General features: G+C 37.9%; 1 long non-coding RNA gene across 1 annotated transcript in view; it reads left to right on the top strand.

Moving 5' to 3' along the window:
* The first annotated feature begins 256 nt into the window (after positions 1 to 256).
* Positions 257 to 9,988, top strand: part of LOC143434394 (uncharacterized) — a 35,134-nt gene continuing 25,402 nt past the window's right edge. The window contains exon 1 of the long non-coding RNA XR_013103866.1: positions 257 to 385. This is a non-coding gene — a long non-coding RNA (uncharacterized LOC143434394). The remainder of the gene's footprint in view (positions 386 to 9,988) is intronic.

Genomic DNA, 9,988 nt, shown 5'->3' with positions numbered 1-9,988 from the left:
TCAACGCACCTCTTCTGAAAGGTCACATATACCGTTCCCGCATTTGCGTTTACATCCGCTTCGCCTACTCACAAATGTCTTTCCCGAATGCTGTTTTCAAGTTGGTGGCACAAAGCAGCAGGCGGGGAAGCTGAGTTAGAGCCAACATCATCATGTGTCCCAGATTTACTCTGTCATTCACAAGGTCGGGTAGGGATCTCCAGCGTGCTTCCATGGTTCTCACTGCTTTTAGAAAGGTCACGGGTTGCGTTCATTATTTCAGCATGGACTTTATTTATCCCTCCTGGTCACAGCAAAATGTCAGACTAACGTTGTCAAGTACTGCGGTTAGACTTAGTGGAAGAGGCCGCTCAACAGTCCACGGGCACAGGAGTCATTCCCTCAGGTGAAACACTTGGGAGCTTCTTTGACTTATTTGTTATAGAGAAAAAGATTTTTATATAAAATTTTGTAAAAGATGGCTATAGTAAGCATTCTAATTAATTAATTATAACTTCTAAGATGAAGAGCAAACTGACACACAGTGAGGTTTTTCAAGTATTGATCTGTTCTTACTGTTTGCCAAATCTTAGAAATGTTTACAAAACTTGGCTTACAAAAACAGGGCTTTTGTTTCAGCCTTTTATTAAATGAGATATTTAAAAACCTGTAACTATATTTCTCTAAATACTGCTTTTATGTTTTCCCCTTGGGTGTTTACAGAGTGAGCATAGAGCTTATCATACTGGACAAAATCAAATCATTTTATAAATTTGGTCCACTATACTGAATTTCATCATGTTAATAATCTTTTGTTTTCTAGATTAATAATTAAATAAACAATTGCCACTAATGAATTGTCACTAAGGGGAAATGATGGCAGTGTTATATTTCTTAAATTCAGATATATTTAGAGATGTTAAAAATCTTACTGAGATATTTCCTAGTGATAAAAATGATTAACTTTAATTCCAATAAATATACTGGCAAAGACAATTTTTAGATCTTTCTTGAATAACCTGTTTGTATACCTTGGCACTTTTTCATCTTGGGATATCTATATTTAAACTCTTCTAGTCTGAATTAGAGTATTTTCCTCTTCCATCTGCTTTCTTTGCTTCTTTAAATGTAGTATTTTATTATTTTAATATTAAATATAATACTTCCATGCTCCACCTATTTTAAAACATCGGTGAGCTCTACTTGGATTGCTAACTTCAACCATGTTTGTTTTGAACTAGGTTATCCTATGTGACCCTTCCCCCTTAAAAGAACACAAAACATATTTAATTTACTAACATGCAGAATATAGTTATATATATTATATTAAATGGATAAAAACACATAATTACATTATTTCCCCTTCTTCCTCTCATGCTGCCACCTCAGTCACTCTCAAATTAATGCTTCTTTTTCTTTGTCATTGTCACACACACACCACACATACACATATACACACTTAACACACACATACACACTCAACACACATACCCCCCACATCACACACATACAACTCAACACCCACACCCCACACATACCCCACATATCACACACACACACACATATACAAACACATACACCACACACATACACACACACTACACATACACACATACCACATATACACACATACCACACACACATACACTCTCAACACACATATATACACACACCCCACACATATACACCATACATACACGAACACACACACACACACACATACACACACACCCCACAGACACCCCCAACCCCCTCAACTAGCTGAGATCATTTATGTTGCTGTATATATAGGATTTCAGGCATAATCAGTTAGTAGTGAAAAACCAAGTTTTGGGTTGAGACTCCATCTTAGAGAATCAGACTGTACTGACTGGTTTTGTGTGTCAACTTGACTTAAGCTGGAGTTATCACAGAGAAGGAGCCTCCCTGAGGAAATGATTCACTGAGATCCAACTGTAAGGCATTTTCTTAATTAGTGATCAAGGGTGGGGGGGCATTGTGGGTGGTGCCATCCCTGGGCTGGTGGTCCTGGGTTCTATAAGAAAGCAGGCTGAGCAAGCCATGAGAAACAAGCCAGTAAGCAGCACCCCTCCATGGCCTCTGCATCAGCTCCTGCCTCCAAGATCCTGCCCTGTGTGAGTTCCGGTCCTGACTTCCTTTGGTGATGGACAGCAATGTGGAAGTGTAAACTGAATAAACCCTTTCCTGCCCAATTTGCTTCTTGGTCATGATATTTTGTGCAGGAATAGAAACCCTGACTAAGACACTGACCTAAGTTTAAACTCAAGGCTGGTACCTAGCTTTAGTTTCCAAGTTACCCCCCAACAAAACCGGAGCCTAGCTTCAGTTCCTAGGGTAACCTAAGATCTGCATTTCCAGATGAATCTCTCCCAACAAACCTACATCTAACACCAGTCTCCAGGTTATTTCTCCCAACAAATTTGCACCTCCAGGTTACAAGCCCATCCCTGCCTAACAACCACCAATTAAGAAGAAATCAACAGTTAAGTTTGTGGTTTGATTCTCAGAACCAGCCAATTATGCTAAAAGCCACAGTAGCTCACCAATTAGATGCTTGTCAGGCTAGAATCACTCATCCCTTACTTGGTGCTTTCTATAAATCCTTGCCCAGATGAGTGTTCAGGGCTCTTCTCCAGCAAAATCATCCTGCAGGTCGGCGGGTGGGGGTGGGGTTGGGGGTAGGGGGATGAGCCCGAGGTAGCTCTTTTGACCCTAGTGTGATTGCATCAGATTGGCTTCTGACTGGTTTTGGGGGATTCACGAATACTTTCTTGATACTACAATAATATATAACCAATTAGGAGGCTAATCCGGTGGAAGACAAATTCTCCCACCCTCGGCTCTCCTTGGTTCTTTGTTTAGCAGTGAGGCCTGTGGATATCCTCCTCTGACATTAACATATCTGTTGGTTTTGCCCTTGTTCAGGTCTTGTTAAGGTTGTCATTGCATTGGGTTATCATGGATGAGGCTTCCCTGTCATTTCTTAGAGATGCAATCTGGTAGCAGATTCCTAGAATTCTGGTTCTTACAATCTTTTGCTTTCTTCTTTCTTGCTGTTCTGGGAGCCTTGGGTGTAGCTGTGCTGTAGATGGATGAGCTGGGGCTGGGTACTACCTGATCACTTGTTTTCTGTATTTTTATTTGTAGTGGTATTATTGGTTTTGGTTTTTTTTTGTTTCTGATGAGAAAAGAAAGAGCTTGTATTCAATGGCCAAAGAATAAAGACCTAGGGACCTCAGTATGCTCACAACTCAGCCTACCTCTGCAGTCTGTTGAGGATTTAACTGTGGAATATGAATAATACATAAGGGAGGAGAAGGCTAATGATGGAGACGGGAATCCATGGCTTTTCTGGAAATGGCGGCGGTCTTCCATAGACTCCTGTGCCACCTCCTTTCTGTCCCTTATTACCCGATTTGCCAGTCATGGTGGTTGTAGCTGTTTTTAATGGTCTGCACTTGCTGCAGAGAGAAGCGTCTTTGATGAAGGATGAGGTATACCCTTATCTGTAGGTATAAGGATACGCATTTAGAACGCAGTTAGGAATGACGTGGGTTTAATACAGTGGCCATAGTAAGTTCTCATTTAACATCTATGACTTCCCAGCCAACCCTTGGGTAGTTAGCTAGGTTTATAGTACAGGATATGATTTTCCTTCTGTCGAGTGGACACTTCCAGCCAGACAGCTTTTGGTTTCTGTCAAGACATGAGCGACACTATTGTACCCTTAGTGATATCTTGCCTTGCTGGTCAGTGTTGTGGTTCATAGGCATCAGAGCTGCCAAGGGAGGGAGGCGACTAAGTCTCTGAGCTCTTTAATGATAGTTGTTCTCTCTTTTATTGTTGTTGTTGCAAGCACAGTGTTTTGGTGAGATGGTCTGGGCTGTAATGCAGGGGTTCCTCTTTATGACCAGGTCTTGGGTTTTCACTTCTCAGAAGATTCTAATATAGATACAGCTTTAAATGGCAGTTTTAAATGACTTACCAAAGTGAGACTGGCAACCAGTCAAAACTAGAATTCTATGTTGTTTTCTATTTAATCAGCATTAAGAAACTTTCTTTATTCCTTTCTTTGCATTCTTTCTAATAGTATTTGTATGTATTTATCTTTCCTAATATGATATACGACCTTTAAAGACAGAAATTGCCTCCATATTTTTTTCCTCACAGTTCCAACCAATCGATTTAGCTTCAAGGAAATGTATGATTCTCAAACCAAAGTTCACCTAAAATCAAACTTACAGGACACAGCTTTCATTTTAGTGTGTGTGTGTGTGTGTGTGTGTGTGCGTGTTTGTGCATGTATGTACATGTATGTGTATTTAGGTACCACCTCAAAATAGAGCCAATCTTGTTGCTGGTTTTAAGATTATAAATATGTAAATACAGATACGTGTGTGTGTGTGTGTGTATGTGTCTTACTTTTTTATAGGACATTTCCCCACTGTTACATATTAATGTTTTTAGATATGAAATAAAACATTCAGTTAGTCCTTGGTTATTTCTTCTACTCAAATCAAAATATTATTTTGATTTTCTCTTATTTTACTCTTCATAGTCTTAATTTTCCCTAGGATTCTTTCAAAAACACATTTCGTGTTTCATCTGTATGTAGGTGAAGTGGTTAAACTAAAAATTATTGAAAAGGGTGTATTTAGTTCAGAATTGGAATGAATAACATGCAGATGGCAGATATAATAGTTTCTAGGTTCTCCTGAGTCCGCTTGTAAATTAATGCCCTCAACATTTTCATTATGGCCAAGAGTATTGTTGTTCTAGAGCCAAATTACTTGGAATCGAATCCTGCTCCTGCTCTAGTTAATGTGGTGATAGGGACGGTATTGGATCTCTCTAGGCCACTAGTGGTCTCACCCTTAGTAGTCTGAAATATACTAGAGTTAAGAATAAAATGTTAAGAAAAGATCCTGGTGCCTACTAAGCAGGAAGTGAAAGTTATTTGTACTTTTGGGGTTTTTTTTTGTTTTACTTTAGTAAAAAAAACTAGTATCAATATTTTAAAAAATTAGTATTGGTAAAAAAAATTAGTATCAATTAGAATTGATACTAATGTGATTAAGTTTGATATTTTTATGATATTTTAGGTGTTTTTTTTCTTCCAATTTTTCAATGATAAACAAACAAGGTAACTATGTCTTGCCAAGTGCCTGATATGTCCCTCAGTACTGAAAATCAGTAAAGGGAATGACAAGATTTCTTATACACAACTTTATTTATTTAATTATCATATGTGTCTTAATATTCATCATATTGTATTGGCTATTTTTATTTCTGACCCCTTAAAGAGGAGTCACAGAAGTACAGATTTTCAGCCTTTAAGAATCATGTATTTGTGGGATAGAGTGGGAAGGAGATATTCATAGAAACTCATTCCATATAGAATGGAAATCTTTTTTTTAAAAAAAAAGGTAAAAAATCATATTTTAAAAATAATATTTTAGTAGTGTAGTTTAAAAGATACAGTTTATGGCTCTTAATCACTAGCCATTGTATTTAACTTCTGAGTCTCAACCAAAGAACTTAGTACATAACCCTTGCAACGACAAGTGCGCCGTTTGACTAGTCCATTGTTAGTAAACAAGTTGACCCTTTCACAAATATTTGTCATGAACTGCTGCTAATCAATTGTTATCTTGCTATATCTATTTACCAATACACTAGTTTGTAAGTACTCAAATGTTAAATTATTCACAAATAAACAGGAAGTAAGGTAAATCTAAAAAAGGAAGCATTCATTTCAGTGGTCTCCTTTCATTGGTAAGGTAAACAGTTCCAGGGGCATTCGTTGATCTTTGGGTTACACTGTAAATGTGTGAGGTCAGTTGTTAAAAGGCGAGTTTTTAAATTGTCACAGTGGTGTCAGGATTTCTGTCCCAGCACTGTTTATGATTCCTGATAGTGTCAGCTGTGAATACAACACACATTCGATCAACACTGACGATGTCTTCTTAGGCTGGTATCAGCTGTCTTAACTGACTAGCAGGTGACCCTCCTGAGAATATAATTGTAGTATTGTCTAAGTATGCTCTGAAGGTCAAGCAGAGATCTAGTCAGTGCCCATAATGCCAATGTCAAAAAGTTTAATGTATGTTTTTGTTTTCCCTGACAAATACTTTACAGCTATTTTGAAGAACAGCTAAACTGCTTTAATTCTGCTACAATTTGGAAATGAAATGTTTATGATATATGCCGTCGATGCTTTTAAATTATTTTTAATTTTTTAGTACAAACAATAACGGATTACGTTATTGCTTAATTAACATTGTTTGACCTGTTGAATGATATGAATGTCATTAGGATTGTTAGAAAACCACAAAATTTTCTATTCAATTTTTATTTCAGATTAACAATAATTATATTAGAAAACAATTCCTTCTTTATTTGGAATTAAAGAGCCAGGTGTGTACCTGAATGGTAGGAAACTGGCCTAGCATGTACAAAGACCTGGGTTTGATTCCTAGTAACTCACATGCATTTAATAAACATTCTCGTGTGTTTGCTTGCTATGCACAGCAATCCTGGAATGTATCAAATCTAAAAGGAAGCCCTTGAAACTTTTACTTTCAAAGAGTAACACATATTTCAAGGTAGATCAGTTATTACTTTTATGATGTAGTCTTGGTATAGCTAGGGACATTCAGGGATCCCTTGAGCTTCCAAATAATTGCAATGGGTTTCTTTGACTTTACAGCTTTCTCTCAAGTGCTATCCTATGAAGAAAAGGGCTTTGTGTTATATGATGCAGTAGATCCTGGTATGTCTGCTAATGAAAGATGGTGGTATTGCTAACCCCTTGCTGAAGTCTAGAGGGAGCTCAAATTATGAGACACCATCAATTTGATATGGCCCAAACTTTATCTGTCATCTTTCCACACCACAGGATATAATTGTATCCCTCTATTTTTCATCCTGGCCAATGTAAGCAACCATCTACAGACATGGGAACTGTGTCAGATTTATTCTTCTATATTTATGTTTTTCTTTTCTGTTATTGTAAATAGAGCCCTAAAAATTCTACTGTCATATTTCTTGTGTCAAGATCTCATTTCCAACCCCACTTTTATCCCACTTTGGCATAAAAGAATAGCATGATACTACTGAAGACAAAGAAGAACTGGAACTCAGAAGTGATAAATGACATAGACATTTGTGGGTGCGGTGTCTACATCTAGTCCTAAAATCAGGCAAAAAAAATCCCCTCACATTTCTGTTTGAGTCAAAAAAATTAGTCCATTAAATCCACAGCAGTAGAACTTTTTTCGTTAAGTTTTATGGTTTGTTTAAACTGAAACAGCTGGCTATCCAATACAACACTGAAATAAGAATCAGTGAATATTTCAGTTTAATATAGTGCACAGTAAAATCTGGGTTTTAATTGATTGGATAAATAATTAGCACATCAAATTACATTTTTACATTTTCTGAAAAACATTGTGCGAATTCAGTGCTGTGTTCCCTCCCATCAGAGACTGGTAAAGCTTCCATGAACAGACTAGCAATTAACTTTATCAGCAGAATTAATTAATTTTTTATTAATGCAAAATTAATCTTTGCAAATTAGGATTCTATGTATCAAAACCTTTGTGAAGTACAAATGGTGATTTACTTCATCAGATTGGAGATAGAAATGCCGCAGAGACTACAAGCTCCAACATAAATATGTTTTAGCTAATGAAGCTTTGGAGATATTTGCATTTCTGTGATTTTGGAGGAGGCTAAGAATCTGTTTATTTGTTTTTAAAGTTCTATGTCAAGTTTAATATATGAAAAACAGACTTGGGCTATGATGTGATGGAAGGCTACAAACTGTGCTCAAACCACACAGGTTAGGAATCAATGCATCTGGCTAATGAAGAACCCAGTCTTTTCATCATATCCCACCTCCATTTCATATCTATAACTTGATGTTATAACCATCATGCGATGGTTTTCTTCTAAAAAATATAGTTTCACCATCTGAATTTCCATTCTTACGTGGCATACTCTGTCTCGAATCAAATTGCTAAAGCTTTATATAAACAATATATGTTGGTTGTGCAGATTGGTTGTAAAATGTCCATCCTAAATGCTTGTGATGTTGAAGGTATGGTTCCCAGTTCAATGATAACAATCACTGAGAAGTGATGGGTATTTTATGAATTAGAGACAATCCAAGCATGCCACATGTTTCCGATCTAACCAATGGATTAATTCGATAACAGATTTATAATATGATGCCATTATTGAGGAGGGTGGGTGTGGGACCTGGTTGGAGGATATGATGTCACTGGTCGCATGCCTTTGGAATGTATCACATCCCTGGTCTCTTGTCTTGCTATCTGCTTCCCAGCTGCCATCAGTTGAGCAAGCCTAGTCCACTGTGTCCCTTCACTGTGATGACCTGTCTGCCTCACCACAGACTCCAAAACAATGAAGCCATCTAACTCTGGCTGTAACCTCTGAAATCATAGGAGCCTAATGAAATCTTCCCTCCTTAAGCTGATTTTCTACTTGTTGATTTGTTATTTGTCAGAGCAAAGTTGCACTAACATGGCAGCTAACCTGGCAACTAAGTCAAAGCAAAGCTGTCACGGGAATCTCTGATTCAAGATAACGTAGGACATAATTATTAGAAGAGACTTGGACACAAAGACACAGGATTGGCGAGATTAGACACAGTGGAGGAAGCCTCAAGAGAAGCCAAACCTGCTGCTAGCTTCTTCAGTTTGGCCTTTTACCCTCCAAAACAATGAGAAATACTTTCACCCTCCAAAACAATGAGAAATACTTTTTTTTTCTGTTTAAGCCTTTCAGTCTGAAGTATCATGTTTTAGCCATGAATAATACATCAAGTGATAGGAACAACCAAACTATTTCTATGATCAGAAACATGAAATTATATTGGAGGAGAGACACTCAAAAATTGACACTTGCCAATGGCGTGTTGAGCAAAAGAGACCGAGAGAATGGCTCCACCATATTCTCCCTCTGAGACCCCTGGATATCTCATTTTAAACACTTGAACATGCATGCCTTCCTGCTAACAGTCACTTTTACTTTGGTGAGTCAAAACCTGTTGAACATTTTTGTAATAAGGTAATCTCCACCGCTCTCCCATCCTATAAATACAGAGCAAATCCCTTGGTTCCCTTCAGACAGAAGACAGAGGAGAGAGGAGGAGAATTCTAATCTGGGCTTGCTCTTTGTCAAAGTACTTCAAGAGGAAGTTGCTTCCTTCTCATTTCTTAATGTGTTATCAGCACACTTCACGTTGTAGAAAGGAGTCTACGTGCTGCTAAGTGACTTGCTTGTTCTGGGTTAAGCTTTAACTCACCTAGTGCCTTGAGAGGAATGTGAGGCTCAGTGGTTGGGGAGCATGTGAAACCTGTTGCACACAGAGAGAGACTGATCACTCTTTGACTGTAACTTGGAACAAGTGCTGTACTCTCTAGCAGTGGTATACACTGCTCAGAGTCAAAGCTCAAGTCCGTGCAAGGGCTCATCAGGACCACACAGGCAACTCAACCATCATCGACCTTCAGCTCCTGATCTATTTATAGAACTCTTCTCAAACCATCTCTATGCGGTCTCGGGCTTGCTTCCTTACAGCATCATCAACATAGAGCAGATGAATTTGTGCCTCTACAAATCTGTCCCATCTTCCTGATGTATTCATCCTCTGGCTGACTGCATGGTTAACAGGCTTACCTTATAGGACTCTAATCTCAGAGTCCCCTTCAGTGACCCTTCCCGTACTTTATTATTCAAACCACTACCCTTCCTCTTGAGTTCCCGATCGCTTCCCCTTCGTTATTTTTTTCATGTTGACAAGGCTCTCTGACAAAATACATTTTATTTTTAAAAAGTAGACAGAGAATCTAGTGATACCAGGGGATATTTTGCAGTGTTGGCCATTATACTTGTGAATAAGGTGCCTAATAAAAGTATGTGTTCCTTTCTATATATAAGTAAAAAATGGACTGAGAAAGTA

Source organism: Arvicanthis niloticus, chromosome 14 (assembly GCF_011762505.2).
Source record: "Arvicanthis niloticus isolate mArvNil1 chromosome 14, mArvNil1.pat.X, whole genome shotgun sequence".
Lineage (NCBI taxonomy): Eukaryota > Metazoa > Chordata > Mammalia > Rodentia > Muridae > Arvicanthis > Arvicanthis niloticus.
This window is presented reverse-complemented; position numbering and strand designations above follow the sequence as displayed.